Here is a 26,508-nt window from a genome sequence, read left to right as displayed (position 1 = left end):
TTTAGTGACTTCCAAGAAGCGTTGTTTGGGAGGATCTGGTTCCAGGCCTGGACATGATGAGTGGCAACAAGGACCCTTCATCAGGGACTTGGCAGGTAGATACTCTTGGCTCTTGTGCGAGCTGAAGGGCGGTTACCTTGCTCGACTGGGGTTTCCCAGGTCTCTGCAAGGGATCGTGGGCCCTCAGATAGGCCAGTTATTTTGAACAGAGCCTTTCATGGGTATAGCATACAGATATAGGCCTGAGGCATCTGCTGGGGGGGTACAGCATACAGATATAGGCCTGAGGCATCTCCTGGGGAGGCCTTCCTCTACGGAAGCCGCTGACCACCAAGAGAGCTCCCTCCAGCTCCTGTGAGTGTCCACTGTGTGGGACCTCAAGGCCTCGTTGTCAGGGTGTTGTGCACATGGACAAGCCGAGTGCGACATTGCCCAGAACACTCTTTCCCAGACCAGGGTGGGGACCAGAGGAATGTCTCCGTTCGCCCTGACACATCCTCCATGTTGTTCCTGGCAAGCAACCCTTGCACCAGGCCTTGTGCCACTTGAAGGATCCATGAGGCTTGTCCTTCCCTGGGGAGACATAGAGCTACCTGTTATTTCATCCACCCCTGACACTTTGAAGGTACATAGGTTGGCTTTGATCCAACTGTTCACTCATCCCTTCATCTTTGTAAGTATGGAAGGAAGGAGGGAGGAAGCCAAGGACGGGGTTCAAAAGGGAGGGATCTAGAGCATTATGGAGGAAGGGAGGCATAAAGGAATCTATGTAAAGAGCTGTTTGTATGGGTTTCAGCTATGTGCTCCTGTCTCTACGTGGAGGTACATTTGGGCACTGTGTTCCTGGATGTATTGCTGCAAGTATTTCTTGCAGCATCATTTGATGTAAGAACGTGTATCACACATGTCCACCAATGCATCTAGCATGGAATTGGAGTGCTCACAGCTGTCCTTCTCACCTCTTGGCAAACATCGTCCCCAGGGAAAGGAAGATCATCTGTGTTTGGTCTATGTTCCCTGGGGCAATCAACATGAGCCTTGGCCCAGCACCTGGATTCGACCGAATGGCACATCCCTTCAGGCATCCTTCTTTCCAGGAAGCATCTGAGATAAGCCTTTGCAGGTGGCAGGGTTCAGGTGAGTGAGGAGTGCCTCGGTTGGGTCGATGATGACAACTCATATGGTTCTGAAGAGAGCTGATGACGAAAAAACTCATGCTCAATAGGATTACGCTGAGGCCTACAGAAGGTATCGAGGGGCAGGATGGTGTGGGTTTTTGGTCCATTCCAGAGCCCTGGGTGTGGGTGTGGGTGTGCGTGTGGGTGTTGGAGCACCCTCTCCCTCGACGAAATCCCTTGAGACTCCTCCGAGTCTAGGAGGCTTCCACGTAGCCAAGACCTGTTGCTGCCTTTGGTTTTTTATCCTGCTCCCTAGTGCCAGGGCACACATGTTCTGTGGCCATGGGGGGAGTCTTTCCTTAAGCCTTTCTTCTCTGAATTTCATGTTTCAGGCAACGCCTCTGGAATGGACTCACCACAGCCAGAATGTTTCGCAGTGTGTGGCTCATTTTGTTGCGACCTGGAGGCCCCAGAAAATTTTGAACTATGGGCTGGCCCCTGTTTAAGCAGCCAGTACAGGGTAGTCTTTTGGAACCCTCCTTCCTACCAAGGAGGAATGTCTGCTGTTGCCCCAAATGTATGGGCTCACATCTTGTGCACTCACATGCCTTCGTTAGAGCTGTATGCTCGTCCGAGAGCACATAGACGCAGTGTTTTCTTCCTTTTCCCCAGGCGGAACATCTGTAGAAATCTCCGTGCACCTAGGGCCAGAGTATGCTCCCCAACTGAGGGGATGGTCCCTTGTGGTGTGTGCTTTATGGCTTCCCAAAACCTGTCAGTAGGGAAGGCTCATGCCCCATGCCTAGAGATGGGAGAGTCAGGCATGAGCCCATCCTCAGGTGCTTGGAAGCAGGATGCTGCTGGTTATTTCAAGGGCTGAAGGACATGCCCTGGTCTTCAATGGGGTTGTGCCAGGACCCTCTCAGGGATCACACTGCGTTGTTGGAACCATTTGAACCAAATGGGGCCTCCGATGCGGTCTGCGTGCACAGGCAGGACCATAGCTTCTCCTGGGGTGGACTTCCTCTCTGGAAGCCACTGGTTTGTCAGAGAGCCCCCTCCAGAGGACAAAAGTCTTCTGGGTGTCCATTCCTCCATGAACGTTTTCAGAGCCCTTGGGCATCCTGGGATCATGTCCACCGTGTGGCCCTGTTTCCCTGAAGGGGAGCGATGGCCCCGGGATTTGGGCTGAGGAGGGAGTAGCTGCCTGGCTGTTGTTTGGTGGCCTTGCAAAGGGCACAGAGGGGTACGCTGCCACAGAAGAAAGGTGTCCTGTTTGGGAATCTCTGTGCTCCCCAAGGAGGAATGCTTGACGTGGCACCCCATCCACTGGAGCACATGGGGGGTCCTGAAAATCAACTCGTTCGACATGAATTCTAGTAAGACGGAACATGGGGGCACCATTTCCCTCCGTGATGCCCTGTGGAACAATCACACAGATCTCTGTGCATGTCGAGGCAATGCACGATCATTTACTGGGCATATGGTCAGTTGTGGGGTCTGCTTTAGTGACTTCCAAGAAGCGTTGTTTGGGAGGATCTGGTTCCAGGCCTGGACATGATGAGTGGCAACAAGGACCCTTCATCAGGGACTTGGCAGGTAGATGCTCTTGGCTCTTGTGCGAGCTGAAGGGCGGTTACCTTGCTCGACTGGGGTTTCCCAGGTCTCTGCAAGGGATCGTGGGCCCTCAGATAGGCCAGTTGTTTTAAACAGGGCCTTTCATGGGTACAGCATACAGATAGAGGCCTGAGGCATCTCCTGGGGAGACCTTCCTCTACGGAAGCCGCTGACCAACAAGAGAGCTCCCTGCAGCTCCTGTGAGTGTCCACTGTGTGGGACCTCAAGGCCTCGTTGTCAGGGTGTTGTGCACATGGACAAGCCGAGTGCGACATTGCCCAGAACACTCTTTCCCAGACCAGGGTGGGGACCAGAGGAATGTCTCTGTTCGCCCTGACACATCCTCCATGTTGTCCCCGCAAAGCAACATTGGCACCAGGCCTTGTGACACTTGGAGGATCCATGAGGCGTGTCCTTCCCTGCGGAGATATAGAGGTGTTGGTTATTTCATCCATCCCTTACAGTTTGAAGGTACATAGGATGGCTTTGATCCACCTGTTCACTCATACCTTCATCTTTGTAAGTATGGAAGGAAGGAGGGAGGATGCCAAGGACGGGGGTCAAAAGGGAGGGAGCTAGAGCATTATGGAGGAAGGGAGGCATAAAGGAAGCTATGTAAGGAGCTTTTTCTATGGGTTTCAGCTATGTGCTCCTGTCTCTACGCAGAGGTACATTTGGGCACTGTGTTCCTGGATGTATTGCTGCAGGTATTTCTTGCAGCATCATTTGATGTATGAACGTGTATCACACATGTCCCCCAATGCATCTAGCATGGAATTGGAGTGCTCACAGCTCTCCTTCTCACCTCTTGGCAAACAACGTCCCCAGGGAAAGGAAGATCATCTGTGTTTGGTCTATGTTCCCTGGAGCAATCAACATGAGCCTTGGCCCAGCACCTGGATTAGACCAAATGGCACATCCCTTCAGGCATCCTTCTTTCCAGGAAACATCTGAGATAAGCCTTTGCAGGTGGCAGGGTGCAGGTGAGTGAGGAGTGCCTCGGTTGGGTCGATGATGACAACTCATATGGTTCTGAAGAGAGCTGATGACCAAAAACTCATGCTCAATAGGATTACGCTGAGGACTACCGAAGGTATCGAGGGGCAGGATGGTGTGTGTTTTTGGTCCATTCCAGAGCCCTGGGTGTGGGTGTGGGTGTGCGTGTGGGTGTTGGAGCACCCTCTCCCTCAACAAAATCCCTTGAGACTCCTCCGAGTCTAGGAGGCTTCCACGTAGCCAAGACCTGTTGCTGCCTTTGGTTTTTTATCCTGCTCCCTAGTGCCAGGGCACACATGTTCTGAGGCCATGGGGGGAGTCTTTCCTTAAGCCTTTCTTCTCTGAATTTCATGTTTCAGGCAACGCCTCTGGAATGGACTCACCACAGCCAGGATGTTTCGCAGTGTGTGGCTCATTTTGTTGCTACCTAGAGGCCCCAGAAAATTTTGAACTATGGGCTGGCCCCTGTTGCAGCAGCCAGTACAGGGTAGTCTTTTGGAACCCTCCTTCCTACCAAGGAGGAATGTCTGCTGTTGCCCCAAATGTATGGGCTCACATCTTGTGCACTCACATGCCTTCGTTAGAGCTGTATTCTAGTCCGAGTGCACATAGACGCAGTGTTTTCTTCCTTGTCCCCAGGCGGAACATCTGTAGAGATCTCCGTGCACCTAGGGCCAGAGTATGCTCCACAACTGAGGGGATGGTCCCTTGTGGTGTGTGCTTTATGGCTTCCCAAAACCTGTCAGTAGGGAAGGCTCATGCCCCATGCCTAGAGATGGGAGAGTCAGGCATGAGCCCATCCTCAGGTGCTTGGAAGCAGGATGCTGCTGGTTATTTCAAGGGCTGTAGGACATGCCCTGGTGTTCAGTGGGGTTGTGCCAGGACCCTGTCAGGGATCACACTGCGTTGTTGGAACCATTTGATCCTAATGGGTCTCTGATGCAGTCTGCATGCACACACAGGACCATAGCTTCTCCTGGGGTGGACTTCCTCCCTGGAAGCCACTGGTTTGTCAGAGAGCCCCCTCCAGAGGAAAAGAGCCTACTGGGGGTCCATTCCTCCATGAACGTTTGCAGAGCCCTTGGGCATCCTTGGATCATGTCCATCGTGTGGCCCTGTTTCCCTGAAGGGGAGCATTGGCCCCGGGATTTGGGCTGAGGAGGGAGTAGCTTCCTGACTGTTGTTTGGTGGCCTTGCAAAGGGCACAGGGGGGAACGCTGCCACAGAAGAAAGGTGTCCTGTCTGAGAATCTCTGTGCTCCCCAAGGAGGAATGCTTGACGTGGCACCCCATCCACCGGAGCACATGGCGGGTCCTGAAAATCAACTTGCTCGACCTGAATTCTAGTAACACTGAACATGGAGGCACCATTTCCTTCCGTGGTGCCCTGAGGAAGAACCACACAGATCTCTGTGCATTTCGAGGGAATCCACGATCATTTACTGGGCATATGGTCAGATTTAGGGTCTGCTTTAGTGACTTCCAAGAAGCGTTGTTTGGGAGGATCTGGTTCCAGGCCTGGACATGATGAGTGGCAACAAGGACCCTTCATCAGGGACTTGGCAGGTAGATGCTCTTGGCTCTTGTGCGAGCTGAAGTGCTGTTACCTTGCTGGACTGGGGTTTCCCAGGTTTCTGCAAGGGATCGTGGGCCCTCAGATAGGCCAGTTGTTTTGGACAGGGCCTTTCATGGGTACAGCATACAGGTAGAGGCCTGAGGCATCTCCTGGGGAGGCCTTCCTCTACGGAAGCCGCTGACCACCAAGAGAGCTCCCTCCAGCTCCTGTGAGTGTCCACTGTATGGGACCTCAAGGCCTCGTTGTCAGGGTGTTGTGCACATGGACAAGCTGAGTGCGACATTGCCCAGAACACTCTTTCCCAGACCAGGGTGGGGACCAGAGGAATGTCTCCGTTCGCCCTGACACATCCTCCATGTTGTCCCCGCAAAGCATCCCTGGCACCAGGCCTTGTGCCCCTTGAAGGATCCATGAGGCTTGTCCTTCCCTGGGGAGACATAGAGGTACCTGTTATTTCATGCATCCCTGACAGTTTGAAGGTACATAGGATGGCTTTGATCCACCTGTTCACTCATCCCTTCATCTTTGTAAGTATGGAAGGAAGGAGGGAGGAAGCCAAGGACGGGGGTCAAAAGGGAGGAAGCTAGAGCATTATGGAGGAAGGGATGCATAGAGAAAGCTATGTAGAGAGCTGTTTGTATGGGTTTCAGCTATGTGCTCCAGTCTCTACGTGGAGGTACATTTGGGCACTGTGTTCCTGGATGTATTGCTGCAGGTATTTCTTGCAGCATCATTTGATGTATGAACGTGGATCACACATGTCCCCCAATGCATCTAGCATGGAATTGGAGTGCTCACAGCTGTCCTTCTCACCTCTTGGCCAACATCGTCCCCAGGGAAAGGAAGATCTGTGTTTGGTCTATGTTCCCTGGGGCTATCAACATGAGCCTTGGCCCAGCACCTGGATTCGACCGAATGGCACATCCCTTCAGGCATCCTTCTTTCCAGGAAGCATCTGAGATAAGCCTTTGCAGGTGGCAGGGTGCAGGTGAGTGAGGAGTGCCTCGGTTGGGTCGATGATGACAACTCATATGGTCCTGAAGAGAGCTGATGACCAAAAACTCATGCTCAATTGGATTACACTGAGGCCTACCGAAGGTATCGAGGGGCAGGATGGTGTGTGTTTTTGCTCCATTCCAGAGCCCTGGGTGTGGGTGTGGGTGTGCGTGTGGGTGTTGGAGCACCCTCAACCTCGACGAAATCCCTTGAGACTCCTCCGAGTCTAGGAGGCTTCCACGTAGCCAAGACCTGTTGCTGCCTTTGGTTTTTTATCCTGCTGCCTAGTGCCAGGGCACACATGTTCTGAGGCCATGGGGGGAGTCTTTCCTTAAGCCTTTCTTCTCTGAATTTCATGTTTCAGGCAACGCCTCTGGAATGGACTCACCAAAGCCAGAATGTTTCACAGTGTGTGGCTCATTTTGTTGCTACCTAGAGGCCCCAGAAAATTTTGAACTATGGGCTGGCCCCTGTTGCAGCAGCCAGTACAGCGTAGTCTATTGGAACACTCCTTCCTACCAAGGAGGAATGTCTGCTGTTGCCCCAAATGTATGGGCTCACATCTTGTGCACTCACATGCCTTTGTTAGAGCTGTATTCTAGTCCGAGAGCACATAGACGCAGTGTTTTCTTCCTTGGCCCCAGGCGGAACATCTGTAGAGATCTCCGTGCACCTAGGGCCAGAGTATGCTCCCCAACTGAGGGGATGGTCCCTTGTGGTGTGTGCTTTATGGCTTCCCAAAACCTGTCAGTAGGGAAGGCTCATGCCCCATGCCTAGAGATGGGAGAGGCAGGCATGAGCCCATCCTCAGGTGCTTGGAAGCAGGATGCTGCTGGTTATTTCAAGGGCTGAAGGACATGCCCTGGTCTTCAATGGGGTTGTGCCAGGACCCTGTCAGGGATCACACTGCGTTGTTGGAACCATTTGATCCAAATGGGGCCTCTGATGCGGTCTGCGTGCACACACAGGACCATAGCTTCTCCTGGGGTGGACTTCCTCTCTGGAAGCCACTGGTTTGTCAGAGAGCCCCCTCCAGAGGACAAAAGTCTTCTGGGTGTCCATTCCTCCATGAACGTTTGCAGAGCCCTTGGGCATCGTGGGATCATGTCCATCGTGTGGCCCTGTTTCCCTGAAGGAAAGCGTTGGCCCCGGGATTTGTGCTGAGGAGGGAGTAGCTGCCCGGCTGTTGTTTGGTGGCCTTGCACAGGGCACAGGGGGGTACGCTGCCACAGAAGAAAGGTGTCCTGTTTGGGAATCTCTGTGCTCCCCAAGGAGGAATGCTTGACGTGGCACCCCATCCACCGGAGCACATGGCAGGTCCTGAAAATCAACTAGTTCGACCTGAATTCTAGTAAGACTGAACATGCAGGCAACATTTCCTTCTGTGGTGCCCTGGGAAACAACCACACAGATCTCTGTGCATGTCGAGGCAATGCACGATCATTTACTGGGCATATGGTCAGTTGTGGGGTCTGCTTTAATGACTTCCAAGAAGCGTTGTTTGGGAGGATCTGGTTCCAGGCCTGGACATGATGAGTGGCAACAAGGACCCTTCATCAGGGACTTGGCAGGTAGATGCTCTTGGCTCTTGTGCGAGCTGAAGGGCGGTTACCTTGCTCGACTGGGGTTTCCCAGGTCTCTGCAAGGGATCGTGGGCCCTCAGATAGGCCAGTTGTTTTAAACAGGGCCTTTCATGGGTACAGCATACAGATAGAGGCCTGAGGCATCTCCTGGGGAGACCTTCCTCTACGGAAGCCGCTGACCAACAAGAGAGCTCCCTGCAGCTCCTGTGAGTGTCCACTGTGTGGGACCTCAAGGCCTCGTTGTCAGGGTGTTGTGCACATGGACAAGCCGAATGCGACATTGCCCAGAACACTCTTTCCCAGACCAGGGTGGGGACCAGAGGAATGTCTCTGTTCGCCCTGACACATCCTCCATGTTGTCCCCGCAAAGCAACATTGGCACCAGGCCTTGTGACACTTGGAGGATCCATGAGGCGTGTCCTTCCCTGCGGAGATATAGAGGTGTTGGTTATTTCATCCATCCCTTACAGTTTGAAGGTACATAGGATGGCTTTGATCCACCTGTTCACTCATCCCTTCATCTTTGTAAGTATGGAAGGAAGGAGGGAGGATGCCAAGGACGGGGGTCAAAAGGGAGGGAGCTAGAGCATTATGGAGGAAGGGAGGCATAAAGGAAGCTATGTAAGGAGCTTTTTCTATGGGTTTCAGCTATGTGCTCCTGTCTCTACGCAGAGGTACATTTGGGCACTGTGTTCCTGGATGTATTGCTGCAGGTATTTCTTGCAGCATCATTTGATGTATGAACGTGTATCACACATGTCCCCCAATGCATCTAGCATGGAATTGGAGTGCTCACAGCTCTCCTTCTCACCTCTTGGCAAACAACGTCCCCAGGGAAAGGAAGATCATCTGTGTTTGGTCTATGTTCCCTGGAGCAATCAACATGAGCCTTGGCCCAGCACCTGGATTAGACCAAATGGCACATCCCTTCAGGCATCCTTCTTTCCAGGAAACATCTGAGATAAGCCTTTGCAGGTGGCAGGGTGCAGGTGAGTGAGGAGTGCCTCGGTTGGGTCGATGATGACAACTCATATGGTTCTGAAGAGAGCTGATGACCAAAAACTCATGCTCAATAGGATTACGCTGAGGCCTACAGAAGGTATCGAGGGGCAGGATGGTGTGTTTTTGGTCCATTCCAGAGCCCTGGGTGTGGGTGTGGGTGTGCGTGTGGGTGTTGGAGCACCCTCTCCCTCAACAAAATCCCTTGAGACTCCTCCGAGTCTAGGAGGCTTCCACGTAGCCAAGACCTGTTGCTGCCTTTGGTTTTTTATCCTGCTCCCTAGTGCCAGGGCACACATGTTCTGAGGCCATGGGGGGAGTCTTTCCTTAAGCCTTTCTTCTCTGAATTTCATGTTTCAGGCAACGCCTCTGGAATGGACTCACCACAGCCAGGATGTTTCGCAGTGTGTGGCTCATTTTGTTGCTACCTAGAGGCCCCAGAAAATTTTGAACTATGGGCTGGCCCCTGTTGCAGCAGCCAGTACAGGGTAGTCTTTTGGAACCCTCCTTCCTACCAAGGAGGAATGTCTGCTGTTGCCCCAAATGTATGGGCTCACATCTTGTGCACTCACATGCCTTTGTTAGAGCTGTATTCTAGTCCGAGTGCACATAGACGCAGTGTTTTCTTCCTTGTCCCCAGGCGGAACATCTGTAGAGATCTCCGTGCACCTAGGGCCAGAGTATGCTCCACAACTGAGGGGATGGTCCCTTGTGGTGTGTGCTTTATGGCTTCCCAAAACCTGTCAGTAGGGAAGGCTCATGCCCCATGCCTAGGGATGGGAGAGTCAGGCATGAGCCCATCCTCAGGTGCTTGGAAGCAGGATGCTGCTGGTTATTTCAAGGGCTGTAGGACATGCCCTGGTGTTCAGTGGGGTTGTGCCAGGACCCTGTCAGGGATCACACTGCGTTGTTGGAACCATTTGATCCTAATGGGTCTCTGATGCAGTCTGCATGCACACACAGGACCATAGCTTCTCCTGGGGTGGACTTCCTCCCTGGAAGCCACTGGTTTGTCAGAGAGCCCCCTCCAGAGGAAAAGAGCCTTCTGGGGGTCCATTCCTCCATGAACGTTTGCAGAGCCCTTGGGCATCCTTGGATCATGTCCATCGTGTGGCCCTGTTTCCCTGACGGGGAGCATTTGCCCCGGGATTTGGGCTGAGGAGAGAGTAGCTGCCTGACTGTTGTTTGGTGGCCTTGCAAAGGGCACAGGGGGGAACGCTGCCACAGAAGAAAGGTGTCCTGTCTGGGAATCTCTGTGCTCCCCAAGGAGGAATGCTTGACGTGGCACCCCATCCACCGGAGCACATGGCGGGTCCTGAAAATCAACTTGCTCGACCTGAATTCTAGTAACACTGAACATGGAGGCACCATTTCCTTCCGTGGTGCCCTGAGGAAGAACCACACAGATCTCTGTGCATTTCGAGGGAATCCACGATCATTTACTGGGCATATGGTCAGTTTTAGGGTCTGCTTTAGTGACTTCCAAGAAGCGTTGTTTGGGAGGATCTGGTTCCAGGCCTGGACATGATGAGTGGCAACAAGGACCCTTCATCAGGGACTTGGCAGGTAGATGCTCTTGGCTCTTGTGCGAGCTGAAGTGCTGTTACCTTGCTGGACTGGGGTTTCCCAGGTTTCTGCAAGGGATCGTGGGCCCTCAGATAGGCCAGTTGTTTTGGACAGGGCCTTTCATGGGTACAGCATACAGGTAGAGGCCTGAGGCATCTCCTGGGGAGGCCTTCCTCTACGGAAGCCGCTGACCACCAAGAGAGCTCCCTCCAGCTCCTGTGAGTGTCCACTGTATGGGACCTCAAGGCCTCGTTGTCAGGGTGTTGTGCACATGGACAAGCTGAGTGCGACATTGCCCAGAACACTCTTTCCCAGACCAGGGTGGGGACCAGAGGAATGTCTCCGTTCGCCCTGACACATCCTCCATGTTGTCCCCGCAAAGCAACCCTGGCACCAGGCCTTGTGCCCCTTGAAGGATCCATGAGGCTTGTCCTTCCCTGGGGAGACATAGAGCTACCTGTTATTTCATGCATCCCTGACAGTTTGAAGGTACATAGGATGGCTTTGATCCACCTGTTCACTCATCCCTTCATCTTTGTAAGTATGGAAGGAAGGAGGGAGGAAGCCAAGGACGGGGGTCAAAAGGGAGGAAGCTAGAGCATTATGGAGGAAGGGATGCATAGAGGAAGCTATGTAGAGAGCTGTTTGTATGGGTTTCAGCTATGTGCTCCAGTCTCTACGTGGAGGTACATTTGGGCACTGTGTTCCTGGATGTATTGCTGCAGGTATTTCTTGCAGCATCATTTGATGTATGAACGTGGATCACACATGTCCCCCAATGCATCTAGCATGGAATTGGAGTGCTCACAGCTGTCCTTCTCACCTCTTGGCCAACATCGTCCCCAGGGAAAGGAAGATCTGTGTTTGGTCTATGTTCCCTGGGGCTATCAACATGAGCCTTGGCCCAGCACCTGGATTAGACCCAATGGCACATCCCTTCAGGCATCCTTCTTTCCAGGAAGCATCTGAGATAAGCCTTTGCAGGTGGCAGGGTGCAGGTGAGTGAGGAGTGCCTCGGTTGGGTCGATGATGACAATTCATATGGTCCTGAAGAGAGCTGATGACCAAAAACTCATGCTCAATTGGATTACACTGAGGCCTACCGAAGGTATCGAGGGGCAGGATGGTGTGTGTTTTTGCTCCATTCCAGAGCCCTGGGTGTGGGTGTGGGTGTGCGTGTGGGTGTTGGAGCACCCTCACCCTCGACGAAATCCCTTGAGACTCCTCCGAGTCTAGGAGGCTTCCACGTAGCCAAGACCTGTTGCTGCCTTTGGTTTTTTATCCTGCTGCCTAGTGCCAGGGCACACATGTTCTGAGGCCATGGGGGGAGTCTTTCCTTAAGCCTTTCTTCTCTGAATTTCATGTTTCAGGCAACGCCTCTGGAATGGACTCACCAAAGCCAGAATGTTTCACAGTGTGTGGCTCATTTTGTTGCTACCTAGAGGCCCCAGAAAATTTTGAACTATGGGCTGGCCCCTGTTGCAGCAGCCAGTACAGCGTAGTCTATTGGAACACTCCTTCCTACCAAGGAGGAATGTCTGCTGTTGCCCCAAATGTATGGGCTCACATCTTGTGCACTCACATGCCTTTGTTAGAGCTGTATTCTAGTCCGAGAGCACATAGACGCAGTGTTTTCTTCCTTGGCCCCAGGCGGAACATCTGTAGAGATCTCCGTGCACCTAGGGCCAGAGTATGCTCCCCAACTGAGGGGATGGTCCCTTGTGGTGTGTGCTTTATGGCTTCCCAAAACCTGTCAGTAGGGAAGGCTCATGCCCCATGCCTAGAGATGGGAGAGGCAGGCATGAGCCCATCCTCAGGTGCTTGGAAGCAGGATGCTGCTGGTTATTTCAAGGGCTGTAGGACATGCCCTGGTGTTCAGTGGGGTTGTGCCAGGACCCTGTCAGGGATCACACTGCGTTGTTGGAACCATTTGATCCTAATGGGTCTCTGATGCAGTCTGCATGCACACACAGGACCATAGCTTCTCCTGGGGTGGACTTCCTCCCTGGAAGCCACTGGTTTGTCAGAGAGCCCCCTCCAGAGGAAAAGAGCCTTCTGGGGGTCCATTCCTCCATGAACGTTTGCAGAGCCCTTGGGCATCCTTGGATCATGTCCATCGTGTGGCCCTGTTTCCCTGACGGGGAGCATTTGCCCCGGGATTTGGGCTGAGGAGAGAGTAGCTGCCTGACTGTTGTTTGGTGGCCTTGCAAAGGGCACAGGGGGGAACGCTGCCACAGAAGAAAGGTGTCCTGTCTGGGAATCTCTGTGCTCCCCAAGGAGGAATGCTTGACGTGGCACCCCATCCACCGGAGCACATGGCGGGTCCTGAAAATCAACTTGCTCGACCTGAATTCTAGTAACACTGAACATGGAGGCACCATTTCCTTCCGTGGTGCCCTGAGGAAGAACCACACAGATCTCTGTGCATTTCGAGGGAATCCACGATCATTTACTGGGCATATGGTCAGTTTTAGGGTCTGCTTTAGTGACTTCCAAGAAGCGTTGTTTGGGAGGATCTGGTTCCAGGCCTGGACATGATGAGTGGCAACAAGGACCCTTCATCAGGGACTTGGCAGGTAGATGCTCTTGGCTCTTGTGCGAGCTGAAGTGCTGTTACCTTGCTGGACTGGGGTTTCCCAGGTTTCTGCAAGGGATCGTGGGCCCTCAGATAGGCCAGTTGTTTTGGACAGGGCCTTTCATGGGTACAGCATACAGGTAGAGGCCTGAGGCATCTCCTGGGGAGGCCTTCCTCTACGGAAGCCGCTGACCACCAAGAGAGCTCCCTCCAGCTCCTGTGAGTGTCCACTGTATGGGACCTCAAGGCCTCGTTGTCAGGGTGTTGTGCACATGGACAAGCTGAGTGCGACATTGCCCAGAACACTCTTTCCCAGACCAGGGTGGGGACCAGAGGAATGTCTCCGTTCGCCCTGACACATCCTCCATGTTGTCCCCGCAAAGCAACCCTGGCACCAGGCCTTGTGCCCCTTGAAGGATCCATGAGGCTTGTCCTTCCCTGGGGAGACATAGAGCTACCTGTTATTTCATGCATCCCTGACAGTTTGAAGGTACATAGGATGGCTTTGATCCACCTGTTCACTCATCCCTTCATCTTTGTAAGTATGGAAGGAAGGAGGGAGGAAGCCAAGGACGGGGGTCAAAAGGGAGGAAGCTAGAGCATTATGGAGGAAGGGATGCATAGAGGAAGCTATGTAGAGAGCTGTTTGTATGGGTTTCAGCTATGTGCTCCAGTCTCTACGTGGAGGTACATTTGGGCACTGTGTTCCTGGATGTATTGCTGCAGGTATTTCTTGCAGCATCATTTGATGTATGAACGTGGATCACACATGTCCCCCAATGCATCTAGCATGGAATTGGAGTGCTCACAGCTGTCCTTCTCACCTCTTGGCCAACATCGTCCCCAGGGAAAGGAAGATCTGTGTTTGGTCTATGTTCCCTGGGGCTATCAACATGAGCCTTGGCCCAGCACCTGGATTAGACCCAATGGCACATCCCTTCAGGCATCCTTCTTTCCAGGAAGCATCTGAGATAAGCCTTTGCAGGTGGCAGGGTGCAGGTGAGTGAGGAGTGCCTCGGTTGGGTCGATGATGACAATTCATATGGTCCTGAAGAGAGCTGATGACCAAAAACTCATGCTCAATTGGATTACACTGAGGCCTACCGAAGGTATCGAGGGGCAGGATGGTGTGTGTTTTTGCTCCATTCCAGAGCCCTGGGTGTGGGTGTGGGTGTGCGTGTGGGTGTTGGAGCACCCTCACCCTCGACGAAATCCCTTGAGACTCCTCCGAGTCTAGGAGGCTTCCACGTAGCCAAGACCTGTTGCTGCCTTTGGTTTTTTATCCTGCTGCCTAGTGCCAGGGCACACATGTTCTGAGGCCATGGGGGGAGTCTTTCCTTAAGCCTTTCTTCTCTGAATTTCATGTTTCAGGCAACGCCTCTGGAATGGACTCACCAAAGCCAGAATGTTTCACAGTGTGTGGCTCATTTTGTTGCTACCTAGAGGCCCCAGAAAATTTTGAACTATGGGCTGGCCCCTGTTGCAGCAGCCAGTACAGCGTAGTCTATTGGAACACTCCTTCCTACCAAGGAGGAATGTCTGCTGTTGCCCCAAATGTATGGGCTCACATCTTGTGCACTCACATGCCTTTGTTAGAGCTGTATTCTAGTCCGAGAGCACATAGACGCAGTGTTTTCTTCCTTGGCCCCAGGCGGAACATCTGTAGAGATCTCCGTGCACCTAGGGCCAGAGTATGCTCCCCAACTGAGGGGATGGTCCCTTGTGGTGTGTGCTTTATGGCTTCCCAAAACCTGTCAGTAGGGAAGGCTCATGCCCCATGCCTAGAGATGGGAGAGGCAGGCATGAGCCCATCCTCAGGTGCTTGGAAGCAGGATGCTGCTGGTTATTTCAAGGGCTGAAGGACATGCCCTGGTCTTCAATGGGGTTGTGCCAGGACCCTGTCAGGGATCACACTGCGTTGTTGGAACCATTTGATCCAAATGGGGCCTCTGATGCGGTCTGCGTGCACACACAGGACCATAGCTTCTCCTGGGGTGGACTTCCTCTCTGGAAGCCACTGGTTTGTCAGAGAGCCCCCTCCAGAGGACAAAAGTCTTCTGGGTGTCCATTCCTCCATGAACGTTTGCAGAGCCCTTGGGCATCGTGGGATCATGTCCATCGTGTGGCCCTGTTTCCCTGAAGGAAAGCGTTGGCCCCGGGATTTGTGCTGAGGAGGGAGTAGCTGCCCGGCTGTTGTTTGGTGGCCTTGCACAGGGCACAGGGGGGTACGCTGCCACAGAAGAAAGGTGTCCTGTTTGGGAATCTCTGTGCTCCCCAAGGAGGAATGCTTGACGTGGCACCCCATCCACCGGAGCACATGGCAGGTCCTGAAAATCAGCTAGTTCGACCTGAATTCTAGTAAGACTGAACATGCAGGCACCATTTCCTTCTGTGGTGCCCTGGGAAACAACCACACAGATCTCTGTGCATGTCGAGGCAATGCACGATCATTTACTGGGCATATGGTCAGTTGTGGGGTCTGCTTTAATGACTTCCAAGAAGCGTTGTTTGGGAGGATCTGGTTCCAGGCCTGGACATGATGAGTGGCAACAAGGACCCTTCATCAGGGACTTGTCAGGTAGATGCTCTTGGCTCTTGTGCGAGCTGAAGTGCTGTTACCTTGCTGGACTGGGGTTGCCCAGGTCTCTGCAAGGGATCGTGGGAACTCAGATAGGCCAGTTGTTTGGACAGGGCCTTTCATGGGTACAGCATACAGGTAGAGGCCTGAGGCATCTCCTGGGGAGGCCTTCCTCTACGGAAGCCGCTGACCACCAAGAGAGCTCCCTCCAGCTCCTGTGAGTGTCCACTGTGTGGGACCTCAAGGCCTCGTTGTCAGGGTGTTGTGCACATGGACAAGCTGAGTGCGACATTGCCCAGGACACTTTTTCCCAGACGAGGGTGGGGACCAGAGAAATGTCTCCGTTCGCCCTGACACATCCTCCATGTTGTCCCCGCAAAGCAACCCTGGCACCAGGCCTTGTGCCACTTGAAGGATCCATGAGGCTTGTCCTTCCCTGGGGAGACATAGAGTTACTGGTTATTTCATGCATCCCTGACAGTTTGAAGGTACATAGGATGGCTTTGATCCACCTGTTCACTCATCCCTTCATCTTTGTAAGTATGGAAGGAAGGAGGGTGGAAGCCAAGGATGGGGGTCAAAAGGGAGGAAGCTAGAGCATTATGGAGGAAGGGAGGCATAAAGGAAGCTATGTAGAGAGCTGTTTGTATGGGTTTCAGCTATGTGCTCCAGTCTCTACGTGGAGGTACATTTGGGCACTGTGTTCCTGGATGTATTGCTGCAGGTATTTCTTGCAGCATCATTTGATGTATGAACGTGTATCACACATGTCCCCCAATGCATCTAGCATGGAATTGGAGTGCTCACAGCTGTCCTTCTCACCTCTTGGCAAACATCGTCCCCAGGGAAAGGAAGATCTGTGTTTGGTCTATGTTCCCTGGGGCAATCAACATGAGCCTTGGCCCATCACCTGGATTCGACCAAATGGCAAATCCCTTCAGGCATCCTTCTTTCCAGGAAGCATCTGAGATAAGCCTTTGCAGGTGGCAGGGTGCAGGTGAGTGAGGAGAGCCTCGGGTGGGTCGATGATGACAACTCATATGGTCCTGAAGAGAGCTGATGACCAAAAACTCATGCTCAATAGGATTACACTGAGGCCTACCGGAGGTATCGAGGGGCAGGATGGTGTGGGTTTTTGGTCCATTCCAGAGCCCTGGGTGTGGGTGTGGGTGTGCGTGTGGGTGTTGGAGCACCCTCTCCCTCGACGAAATCCCCTGAGACTCCTCCGAGTCTAGGAGGCTTCCACGTAGCCAAGACCTGTTGCTGCCTTTGGTTTTTTATCCTGCTCCCTAGTGCCAGGGCACACATGTTCTGAGGCCATGGGGGGAGTCTTTCCTTAAGCCTTTCTTCTCTGAATTTCATGTTTCAGGCAACGCCTCTGGAATGGACTCACCAAAGCCAGAATGTTTCGCAGTGTGTGGCTCATTTTCTTGCTACCTAGAGGCCCCAGAAAATTTTGAACTATGGGCTGGCCCCTGTTGCAGCAGCCAGTACAGTGTAGTCTTTTGGAACCCTCCTTCCTACCAAGGAGGAATGTCTGCTGTTGCCCCAAATGTATGGGCTCACATCTTGTGCACTCACATTCCATCATTAGAGCTGTATTCTAGTCCGAGAGCACATAGACGCAGTGTTTTCTTCCTTGGCCCCAGGCGGAACATCTGTAGAGATCTCCGTGCACCTAGGGCCAGAGTATGCTCCCCAACTGAGGGGATGGTTGCTTGTGGTGTGTGCTTTATGGCTTCCCAAAACCTGTCAGTAGGGAAGGCTCATGCCCCATGCCTAGAGATGGGAGAGGCAGGCATGAGCCCATCCTCAGGTGCTTGGAAGCAGGATGCTGCTCGTTATTTCAAGGGCTGAAGGACATGCCCTGGTGTTCAGTGGGGTTGTGCCAGGACCCTGTCAGGGATCACACTGCGTTGTTGGAACTATTTGATCCTAATGGGGCCTCTGATGCGGTCTGCGTGCACACACAGGACCATAGCTTCTCCTGGGGTGGACTTCCTCTCTCGAAGCCACTGGTTTGTCAGAGAGCCCCCTCCAGAGGACAAAAGTCTTCTGGGTGTCCATTCCTCCATGGACGTTTGCAGAGCCCTTGGGCATCGTGGGATCATGTCCATCGTGCGGCCCTGTTTCCCTGAAGGAAAGCGTTGGCCCCGGAATTTGTGCTGAGGAGGGAGTAGCTGCCTGCTGTTGTTTGGTGGCCTTGCAAAGGGCACAGGGGTGTACGCTGCCACAGAAGAAATGTGTCCTGTTTGGGAATCTCTGTGCTCCCCAAGGAGGAATGCTTGACGTGGCAACCCATCCACCGGAGCACATGACAGGTCCTGAAAATCAACTAGTTCGACCTGAATTCTAGTAAGACTGAACATGGAGGCACCATTTCCATCCGTGGTGCCCTAGGGAACAACCACACAGATCTCTGTGCATGTCGAGGCAATGCACGATCATTTACTGGGCTTATGGTCAGTTGTGGGGTCTGCTTTAGTGACTTCGAAGAAGCGTTGTTTGGGAGGATCTGGTTCCAGGCCTGGACATGATGAGTGGCAACAAGGACCCTTCATCAGGGACTTGGCAGGTAGATGCTCTTGGCTCTTGTGCGAGCTGAAGGGCGGTTACCTTGCTGGACTGGGGTTGCCCAGGTCTCTGCAAGGGATCGTGGGCCCTCAGATAGGCCGGTTGTTTTGGACAGGGCCTTCATGTTTACAGCATACAGATAGAGGCCTGAGGCATCTCCTGGGGAGGCCTTCCACTACGGAAGCCGCTGACCACCAAGAGAGCTCCCTCCAGCTCCTGTGAGTGTCCACTGTGTGGGACCTCAAGGCCTCGTTGTCAGGGTGTTGTGCACATGGACAAGCCGAGTGCGACATTGCCCAGAACACTCTTTCCCAGACCAGGGTGAGGACCCGAGGAATGTCTCCGTTCGCCCTGACACATCCTCCATGTTGTCCCCACAAAGCAACCCTGGCACCAGGCCTTGTGCCCCTTGAAGGATCCATGAGGCTTGTCCTTCCCTCGGGAGACATAGAGGTACTGCTTATTTCATGCATCCCTGACAGTTTGAAGGTACATAGGATGGCTTTGATCCACCTGTTCACTCATCCCTTCATCTTTGTAAGTATGGAAGGAAGGAGGGAGGAAGCCAAGGACGGGAGTCAAAAGGGAGGGAGCTAGAGCATTATGGAGGAAGGGAGGCATATAGGAAGCTATGTAAGGAGCTGTTTGTATGGGTTTCAGCTATGTGCTCCTGTCTCTACGTGGAGGTACATTTGGGCACTGTGTTCCTGGATGTATTGCTGCAGGTATTTCTTGCAGCATCATTTGATGTAAGAACGTGTATCACACATGTCCCCCAATGCATCTAGCATGGAATTGGAGTGCTCACAGCTCTCCTTCTCACCTCTTGGCCAACATCGTCCCCAGGGAAAGGAAGATCTGTGTTTGGTCTATGTTCCCTGGGGCAATCAACATGAGCCTTGGCCCAGCACCTGGATTAGACCGAATGGCACATCCCTTCAGGCATCCTTCTTTCCAGGATGCATCTGAGATAAGCCTTTGCAGGTGGCAGGGTGCAGGTGAGTGAGGAGTGCCTCGGTTGGGTCGATGATGACAACTCATATGGTCCTGAAGAGAGCTGATGACCAAAAACTCATGCTCAATAGGATTACACTGAGGCCTAGCGAAGGTATCGAGGGGCAGGATGTTGTGGGTTTTTGGTCCATTCCAGAGCCCTGGGTGTGGGTGTGGGTGTGCGTGTGGGTGTTGGAGCACCCTCTCCCTCGACGAAATCCCTTGAGACTCCTCCGAGTCTAGGAGGCTTCCACGTAGCCAAGACCTGTTGCTGCCTTTGGTTTTTTATCCTGCTCCCTAGTGCCAGGGCACACGTTTTCTGAGGCCATGGGGGGAGTCTTTCCTTAAGTCTTTCTTCTCTGAATCTCATGTTTCAGGCAACGCCTCTGGAATGGACTCACCAAAGCCAGAATGTTTCGCAGTGTGTGGCTCATTTTGTTGCTACCTAGAGGCCCCAGAAAATTTTGAACTATGGGCTGGCCCCTGTTGCAGCAGCCAGTACAGGGTAGTCTTTTGGAACCCTCCTTCCTACCAAGGAGGAATGTCTGCTGTTGCCCCAAATGTATGGGCTCACATCTTGTGCACTCACATGCCTTCGTTAGAGCTGTATTCTAGTCCGAGAGCACATAGACGCAGTGTTTTCTTCCTTGGCCCCAGGCGGAACATCTGTAGAGATCTCCGTGCACCTAGGGCCAGAGTATGCTCCCCAACTGAGGGGATGGTCCCTTGTGGTGTGTGCTTTATGGCTTCCCAAAACCTGTCAGTAGGGAAGGCTCATGCCCCATGCCTAGAGATGGGAGAGGCAGGCATGAGCCCATCCTCAGGTGCTTGGAAGCAGGATGCTGCTGGTTATTTCAAGGGCTGAAGGACATGCCCTGGTCTTCAATGGGGTTGTGCCAGGACCCTGTCAGGGATCACACTGCGTTGTTGGAACCATTTGATCCAAATGGGGCCTCTGATGGGGTCTGCGTGCACACACAGGACCATAGCTTCTCCTGGGGTGGACTTCCTCTCTGGAAGCCACTGGTTTGTCAGAGAGCCCCCTCCAGAGGACAAAAGCCTTCTGGGTGTCCATTCCTCCATGAACGTTTGCAGAGCCCTTGGGCATCCTGGGATCATGTCCATCGTGCGGCCCTGTTTCCCTGAAGGGGAGCGTTGGCCCCAGGATTTGGGCTGAGGAGGGAGTAGCTGCCTGGCTGTTGTTTGGTGGCCTTGCAAAGGGCACAGGGGGGTACGCTGCCACAGAAGAAAGGTGTCCTGTTTGGGAATCTCTGTGCTCCCCAAGGAGGAATGCTTGACGTGGCACCCCATCCACCGGAGCACATGGCAGGTCCTGAAAATCAACTCGTTCGACCTGAATTCTAGTAAGACTGAACATGGAGGCACCATTTCCTTCCGTGGTGCCCTGGGGAACAACCACACAGATCTCTGTGCATGTCGAGGCAATGCACGATCATTTACTGGGTATATGGTCAGTTGTGGGGTCTGCTTTAGTGACTTCCAAGAAGCGTTGTTTGGGAGGATCTGGTTCCAGGCCTGGACATGATGAGTGGCAACAAGGACCCTTCATCAGGGACTTGGCAGGTAGATGCTCTTGGCTCTTGTGCGAGCTGAAGGGCGGTTACCTTGCTGGACTGGGGTTTCCCAGGTCTCTGCAAGGGATCGTGGGCCCTCAGATAGGCCGGTTGTTTTGGACAGGGCCTTTCATGTTTACAGCATACAGATAGAGGCCTGAGGCATCTCCTGGGGAGGCCTTCCACTACGGAAGCCGCTGACCACCAAGAGAGCTCCCTCCAGCTCCTGTGAGTGTCCACTGTGTGGGACCTCAAGGCCTCGTTGTCAGGGTGTTGTGCACATGGACAAGCCGAGTGCGACATTGCCCAGAACACTCTTTCCCAGACCAGGGTGGGGACCAGAGGAATGTCTCCGTTCGCCCTGACACATCCTCCATGTTGTCCCCGCAAAGCAACCCTGGCACCAGGCATTGTAGCCCTTGAAGGATCGATGAGGCTTGTCCTTCCCTGGGGAGACATAGAGGTACTGGTTATTTCATGCATCCCTGACAGTTTGAAGGTACATAGGATGGCTTCGATCCACCTGTTCACTCATCCCTTCATCTTTGTAAGTATAGAAGGAAGGAGGGAGGAAGCCAAGGACGGGAGTCAAAAGGGAGGGAGCTAGAGCATTATGGAGGAAGGGAGGCATATAGGAAGCTATGTAAGGAGCTGTTTGTATGGGTTTCAGCTATGTGCTCCTGTCTCTACGTGGAGGTACATTTGGGCACTGTGTTCCTGGATGTATTGCTGCAGGTATTTCTTGCAGCATCATTTGATGTATGAACGTGTATCACACATGTCCCCCAATGCATCTAGCATGGAATTGGAGTGCTCACAGCTGTCCTTCTCACCTCTTGGCAAACATCGTCCCCAGGGAAAGGAAGATCTGTGTTTGGTCTATGTTCCCTGGGGCAATCAACATGAGCCTTGGCCCAGCACCTTTATTAGACCGTATGGCACGTCCTTTCAGACATCCTTCTTTCCAGGAAGCATCTGAGATAAGCCTTTGCAGGTGGCAGGGTTCAGGTGAGTGAGGAGTGCCTCGGTTGGGTCGATGATGACAACTCATATGGTCCTGAAGAGAGCTGATGACCAAAAACTCATGCTCAATAGAATTATGCTGAGGCCTACCGAAGGTATCGAGGGGCAGGATGGTGTGGGTTTTTGGTCCATTCCAGAGCCCTGGGTGTGGGTGTGCGTGTGTGTGTGGTTGTTGGAACACCCTCTCCCTCAACGAAATCCCTTGAGACTCCTCCGAGTCTAGGAGGCTTCCACGTAGCCAAGACCTGTTGCTGCCTTTGGTTTTTTATCCTGCTCCCTAGTGCCAGGCACACATGTTCTGAGGCCATGGCGGGCGTCTTTCCTTAAGCCTTTCTTCTCTGAATTTCATGTTTCAGGCAACGCCTCTGGAATGGACTCACCACAGCCAGAATGTTTCGCAGTGTGTGGCTCATTTTGTTGCGACCTAGAGGCCCCAGAAAATTTTGAACTATGGGCTGGCCCCTGTTGCAGCAGCCAGTACAGGGTAGTCTTTTGGAACCCTCCTTCCTACCAAGGAGGAATGTCTGCTGTTGCCCCAAATGTATGGGCTCACATCTTGTGCACTCACATGCCTTCGTTAGAGCTGTATTCTAGAGCGAGAGCACATAGACGCAGTGTTTTCTTCCTTGGCCCCAGGCGGAACATCTGTAGAGATCTCCGTGCACCTAGGGCCAGAGTATGCTCCCCAACTGAGGGGATGGTCCCTTGTGGTGTGTGCTTTATGGCTTCCCAAAACCTGTCAGTAGGGAAGGCTCATGCCCCATGCCTAGAGATGGGAGAGTCAGGCATGAGCCCATCCTCAGGTGCTTGGAAGCAGGATGCTGCTGGTTATTTCAAGGGCTGAAGGACATGCCCTGGTCTTCAATGGGGTTGTGCCAGGACCCTGTCCGGGTTCACACTGCGTTGTTGGAACCATTTGATCCTAATGGGGCCTCTGATGCGGTCTGCGTGCACACACAGGACCATAGCTTCTCCTGGGGTGGACTTCCTCTCTGGAAGCCACTGGTTTGTCAGAGAGCCCCCTCCAGAGGACAAAAGTCTTCTGGGTGTCCATTCCTCCATGGACGTTTGCAGAGCCCTTGGGCATCGTGGGATCATGTCCATCGTGCGGCCCTGTTTCCCTGAAGGAAAGCGTTGGCCCCGGGATTTGTGCTGAGGAGGGAGTAGCTGCCTGGCTGTTGTTTGGTGGCCTTGCAAAGGGCACAGGGGTGTACGCTGCCACAGAAGAAATGTGTCCTGTTTGGGAATCTCTGTGCTCCCCAAGGAGGAATGCTTGACGTGGCACCCCATCCACCGGAGCACATGACAGGTCCTGAAAATCAACTAGTTCGACCTGAATTCTAGTAAGACTGAACATGGAGGCACCATTTCCTTCCGTGGTGCCCTGGGGAACAACCACACAGATCTCTGTGCATGTCGAGGCAATGCACGATCATTTACTGGGCATATGGTCAGTTGTGGGGTCTGCTTTAGTGACTTCCAAGAAGCGTTGTTTGGGAGGATCTGGTTCCAGGCCTGGACATGATGAGTGGCAACAAGGACCCTTCATCAGGGACTTGGCAGGTAGATGCTCTTGGCTCTTGTGCGAGCTGAAGGGCGGTTACCTTGCTGGACTGGGGTTTCCCAGGTCTCTGCAAGGGATCGTGGGCCCTCAGATATGCCAGTTGTTTTCGACAGGGCCTTTCATGGGTATAGCATACAGATAGAGGCCTGAGGCATCTCCTGGGGAGGCCTTCCTCTACAGAAGCCGCTGACCACCAAGAGAGCTCCCTCCAGCTCCTGTGAGTGTCCACTGTGTGGGACCTCAAGGCCTCGTTGTCAGCGTGTTGTGCACATGGACAAGCCGAGTGCGACATTGCCCAGAACACACTTTCCCAGACCAGGGTGGGGACCAGAGGAATGTCTCCGTTCGCCCTGACACATCCTCCATGTTGTCCCCGCAAAGCAACCCTGGCACCAGGCCTTGTGCCCCTTGAAGGATCCATGAGGCTTGTCCTTCCCTGGGGAGACATAGAGGTACTGGTTATTTCATGCATCCCTGACAGTTTGTAGGTACATAGGATGGCTTTGATCCACCTGTTCACTCATCCCCTCATCTTTGTAAGTATGGAAGGAAGGAGGGAGGAAGCCAATGACGGGAGTCAAAAGGGAGGGAGCTAGAGCATTATGGAGGAAGGGAGGCATATAGGAAGCTATGTAAGGAGCTGTTTGTATGGGTTTCAGCTATGTGCTCCTGTCTCTACGTGGAGGTATATTTGGGCACTGTGTTCCTGGATGTATTGCTGCAGGTATTTCTTGCAGCATCATTTGATGTATGAACGTGTATCACACATGTCCCCCAATGCATCTAGCATGGAATTGGAGTGCTCACAGCTGTCCTTCTCACCTCTTGGCCAACATCGTCCCCAGGGAAAGGAAGATCTGTGTTTGGTCTATGTTCCCTGGGGCTATCAACATGAGCCTTGGCCCAGCACCTGTATTCGACCGAATGGCACATCCCTTCAGGCATCCTTCTTTCCAGGAAGCATCTGAGATAAGCCTTTGCAGGTGGCAGGGTGCAGGTGAGTGAGGAGTGCCTCGGTTGGGTCCATGATGACAACTCATATGGTCCTGAAGAGAGCTGATGACCAAAAACTCATGCTCAATAGGATTACGCTGAGGCCTAGCGAAGGTATCGAGGGGCAGGATGGTGTGGGTTTTTGGTCCATTCCAGAGCCCTGGGTGTGGGTGTGGGTGTGCGTGTGGGTGTTGGAGCACCCTCTCCCTCGACGAAATCCCTTGAGACTCCTCCGAGTCTAGGAGGCTTCCACGTAGCCAAGACCTGTTGCTGCCTTTGGTTTTTTATCCTGCTCCCTAGTGCCAGGGCACACATGTTCTGAGGCCATGAGGGGAGTCTTTCCTTAAGTCTTTCTTCTCTGAATTTCATGTTTCAGGCAACGCCTCTGGAATGGACTCACCACAGCCAGAATATTTCGCAGTGTGTGGCTCATTTTGTTGCTACCTAGAGGCCCCAGAAAATTTTGAACTATGGGCTGGCCCCTGTTGCAGCAGCCAGTACAGGGTAGTCTTTTGGAACCCTCCTTCCTACCAAGGAGGAATGTCTGCTGTTGCCCCAAATGTATGGGCTCACATCTTGTGCACTCACATGACTTCGTTAGAGCTGTATTCTAGTCCGAGAGCACATAGACGCAGCGTTTTCTTCCTTGGCCCCAGGCGGAACATCTGTAGAGATCTCTGTGCACCTAGGGCCAGAGTATGCTCCCCAACTGAGGGGATGGTCCCTTGTGGTGTGTGCTTTATGGCTTCCCAAAACCTGTCAGTAGGGAAGGCTCATGCCCCATGCCTAGAGATGGGAGAGTCAGGCATGAGCCCATCCTCAGGTGCTTGGAAGCAGGATGCTGCTGGTTATTTCAAGGGCTGAAGGACATGCCCTGGTCTTCAATGGGGTTGTGCCAGGACCCTGTCAGGGATCACACTGCGTTGTTGGAACCATTTGATCCAAATGGGGCCTCTGATGGGGTCTGCGTGCACACACAGGACCATAGCTTCTCCTGGGGTGGACTTCCTCTCTGGAAGCCACTGGTTTGTCAGAGAGCCCCCTCCAGAGGACAAAAGCCTTCTGGGTGTCCATTCCTCCATGAACGTTTGCAGAGCCCTTGGGCATCCTGGGATCATGTCCATCATGCGGCCCTGTTTCCCTGAAGGGGAGCGTTGGCCCCGGGATTTGGGCTGAGGAGGGAGTAGCTGCCTGGCTGTTGTTTGGTGGCCTTGCAAAGGGCACAGGGGGGTACGCTGCCACAGAAGAAAGGTGTCCTGTTTGGGAATCTCTGTGCTCCCCAAGGAGGAATGCTTGACGTGGCACCCCATCCACCGGAGCACATGGCAGGTCCTGAAAATCAACTCGTTCGACCTGAATTCTAGTAAGACTGAACATGGAGGCACCATTTCCTTCCGTGGTGCCCTGGGGAACAACCACACAGATCTCTGTGCATGTCGAGGCAATGCACGATCATTTACTGGGCATATGGTCAGTTGTGGGGTCTGCTTTAGTGACTTCCAAGAAGCGTTGTTTGGGAGGATCTGGTTCCAGGCCTGGACATGATGAGTGGCAACAAGGACCCTTCATCAGGGACTTGGCAGGTAGATGCTCTTGGCTCTTGTGCGAGCTAAAGGGCGGTTACCTTGCTGGACTGGGGTTTCCCAGGTCTCTGCAAGGGATCGTGGGCCCTCAGATAGGCTGGTTGTTTTGGACAGGGCCTTTCATGTTTACAGCATACAGATATAGGCCTGAGGCATCTCCTGGGGAGGCCTTCCACTACGGAAGCCGCTGACCAACAAGAGAGCTCCCTCCAGCTCCTGTGAGTGTCCACTGTGTGGGACCTCAAGGCCTCGTTGTCAGGGTGTTGTGCACATGGACAAGCCGAGTGCGACATTGCCCAGAACACTCTTTCCCAGACCAGGGTGGGGACCAGAGGAATGTCTCCGTTCGCCCTGACACATCCTCCATGTTGTCCCCGCAAAGCAACCCTGGCACCAGGCCTTGTGCCACTTGAAGGATCCATGAGGCTTGTGCTTCCTTGGGGAGACATAGAGGTACCTGTTATTTCATCCATCCCTGACAATTTGAAGGTACATAAGTTGGCTGTGATCCACCTGTTCACTCATCCCTTCATCTTTGTAAGTATGGAAGGAAGGAGGGAGGAAGCCAAGGACGGGGGTCAAAAGGGAGGGAGCTAGAGCA

The 26,508-nt window shown here is 53.2% G+C and overlaps 10 non-coding genes across 10 annotated transcripts; all 10 read left to right on the top strand.

Moving 5' to 3' along the window:
- Window positions 1-1,159: 1,159 nt before the first annotated feature.
- Window positions 1,160-1,241, top strand: LOC130843154 (small nucleolar RNA SNORD115). Its single transcript, XR_009050760.1, has one exon. It is a non-coding gene; the product is annotated as a small nucleolar RNA SNORD115 (small nucleolar RNA).
- A 2,499-nt stretch (window positions 1,242-3,740) lies between these two features.
- Window positions 3,741-3,821, top strand: LOC130843108 (small nucleolar RNA SNORD115). Its single transcript, XR_009050714.1, has one exon. It is a non-coding gene; the product is annotated as a small nucleolar RNA SNORD115 (small nucleolar RNA).
- Window positions 3,822-6,316: 2,495 nt separating this feature from the next.
- On the top strand, window positions 6,317-6,397 carry LOC130843155 (small nucleolar RNA SNORD115). Its single transcript, XR_009050762.1, has one exon. It is a non-coding gene; the product is annotated as a small nucleolar RNA SNORD115 (small nucleolar RNA).
- A 2,499-nt stretch (window positions 6,398-8,896) lies between these two features.
- On the top strand, window positions 8,897-8,977 carry LOC130843126 (small nucleolar RNA SNORD115). The gene has a single exon (XR_009050733.1). It is a non-coding gene; the product is annotated as a small nucleolar RNA SNORD115 (small nucleolar RNA).
- Window positions 8,978-11,470: 2,493 nt separating this feature from the next.
- LOC130843157 (small nucleolar RNA SNORD115) lies at window positions 11,471-11,551 on the top strand. Its single transcript, XR_009050764.1, has one exon. It is a non-coding gene; the product is annotated as a small nucleolar RNA SNORD115 (small nucleolar RNA).
- Window positions 11,552-14,046: 2,495 nt separating this feature from the next.
- Window positions 14,047-14,127, top strand: LOC130843156 (small nucleolar RNA SNORD115). The gene has a single exon (XR_009050763.1). It is a non-coding gene; the product is annotated as a small nucleolar RNA SNORD115 (small nucleolar RNA).
- Window positions 14,128-16,622: 2,495 nt separating this feature from the next.
- LOC130843131 (small nucleolar RNA SNORD115) lies at window positions 16,623-16,703 on the top strand. Its single transcript, XR_009050737.1, has one exon. It is a non-coding gene; the product is annotated as a small nucleolar RNA SNORD115 (small nucleolar RNA).
- Window positions 16,704-19,197: 2,494 nt separating this feature from the next.
- Window positions 19,198-19,278, top strand: LOC130843130 (small nucleolar RNA SNORD115). Its single transcript, XR_009050736.1, has one exon. It is a non-coding gene; the product is annotated as a small nucleolar RNA SNORD115 (small nucleolar RNA).
- Window positions 19,279-21,774: 2,496 nt separating this feature from the next.
- On the top strand, window positions 21,775-21,855 carry LOC130843102 (small nucleolar RNA SNORD115). The gene has a single exon (XR_009050709.1). It is a non-coding gene; the product is annotated as a small nucleolar RNA SNORD115 (small nucleolar RNA).
- Window positions 21,856-24,350: 2,495 nt separating this feature from the next.
- LOC130843137 (small nucleolar RNA SNORD115) lies at window positions 24,351-24,431 on the top strand. The gene has a single exon (XR_009050744.1). It is a non-coding gene; the product is annotated as a small nucleolar RNA SNORD115 (small nucleolar RNA).
- Window positions 24,432-26,508: the final 2,077 nt, after the last annotated feature.

This window comes from Hippopotamus amphibius, unplaced genomic scaffold (assembly GCF_030028045.1).
Source record: "Hippopotamus amphibius kiboko isolate mHipAmp2 unplaced genomic scaffold, mHipAmp2.hap2 scaffold_175, whole genome shotgun sequence".
Classification (NCBI taxonomy): Eukaryota; Metazoa; Chordata; class Mammalia; order Artiodactyla; family Hippopotamidae; genus Hippopotamus; species Hippopotamus amphibius.
The sequence above is the reverse complement of the archived record's forward strand: the minus strand, read 5'-3'. Positions and strand labels throughout refer to the sequence as shown.